Source organism: Gossypium arboreum, chromosome 12 (assembly GCF_025698485.1).
Source record: "Gossypium arboreum isolate Shixiya-1 chromosome 12, ASM2569848v2, whole genome shotgun sequence".
NCBI lineage: Eukaryota > Viridiplantae > Streptophyta > Magnoliopsida > Malvales > Malvaceae > Gossypium > Gossypium arboreum.
This window is the reverse complement of record NC_069081.1, coordinates 8,371,636-8,373,048: the sequence shown is the minus strand read 5'-3', so window position 1 is coordinate 8,373,048 and position 1,413 is coordinate 8,371,636. Positions and strand designations below refer to the sequence as shown.

General features: G+C 38.7%; 1 non-coding gene across 1 annotated transcript; it reads right to left on the bottom strand.

Annotated features, from left to right (window-relative positions):
- Positions 1-665: 665 nt before the first annotated feature.
- On the bottom strand, positions 666-771 carry LOC128286022 (small nucleolar RNA R71). The gene has a single exon (XR_008276569.1). It is a non-coding gene; the product is annotated as a small nucleolar RNA R71 (small nucleolar RNA).
- Between the last annotated feature and the right edge of the window lie 642 nt (positions 772-1,413).

Genomic DNA, 1,413 nt, shown 5'->3' with positions numbered 1-1,413 from the left:
TTACTTTAGCCATTTATTTTTCTTGCAATTTTATTTTATTTTATTATTTATTAATTTACTTTTTGCTCTCTCTTGGCAAGTTTTTATAGTTTATGACTAGAAGAAACCCGTCCGGACTATTACTCTTTGACGAAAAAATCGATCGTACAATTCACATAAATCAAAGAGAAATAAGGCGTAGTTTACACTACACGGAGAACAAGCAAGAAGACTATACTCAAACCCCAACTGACGAGATGGTTGAAAACCCAAGCGATCAGCTGCCTCCTGCAATTGCAGCTAATCAAAATCCTACTCCACGTACTATGTATGATTATGCTAAACCTTCTTTAACAGGAACTGAGTCTAGTATAGTTAGACCTGTTATTGCTTCGAATAATTTCGAGCTAAAACCGAACACAATTTAGATGATACAGCAGTTTGTTCAGTTTAATGGTTTGCAGGATGAGGACCCAATACGCACTTGGGAAATTTTCTTGAAATTTGCGATACATTCAAAATCAATGGCGTTTCTGATGATGCCATTCGTCTTCCTTTATTTCCCTTTTCACTGAAAAACAAAGCTAAACAGTGTTTGAACTCGTTACCACGAGGGTCTATCACTACTTGGGAACAAATGACCGAGAAATTTTTACTAAAATATTTTTCGCTGGCTAAAATGGCTAAATTACATAATGATATTTCTTCTTTTGTGCAGATGGATTTAGAAACACTTTACGATGCATGGGAGAGATACAAGGACTTACTGAGAAGGTGCCCTCACCATGGGTTACCGCTTTGCTGCAAGTACAAACATTCCACAATGGTCTGAATCCCTCGACTCGGCAAATGGTTGACGCAGCTGCTGGCGGAACCATCAACAATAAAACACGGAAGATGCCTATGAATTTATAGAGGAGATGTCGCTGAATAACTATCAGTGGAAAGTTATGAGGACAAGGCCAATGAAAACAGCCGGCGTCTAGAACATCGATTCAGTCACCATGCTCTCAAATCAGGTAGAACTTCTCAATAAAAAGATTGGTGGTTTACTTAGTTCTACGCAGGTACATCCAGTAATGAGGTGTGACTCAAGCGGAGGAGGTGTGCATACAGAATATCAATCCTTCAATCCCACAACCGAAGAGGAACAAGTCAACTATATGGGCAATAATAACTTTAGATCTCAAAATAACCAATACAGTAATACTTATAATGCAGGTTGGAGGAACCACCCAAATTTCTCCTGGAGTGGTCAAGGAAATCAAAAGCCACAAAATCCTCAGGGTTTTCAATAGCCACCTTATCAACAAGAGAAGAAACCAAACCTCGAGGAGATGCTCTCAAAGTTTATATCAATGTCAGAAACCTGTTTCCAAAATACCGAGACAGCACTTAAGAATCAACAAGCATTGATCCAAGGACTCGAAACTC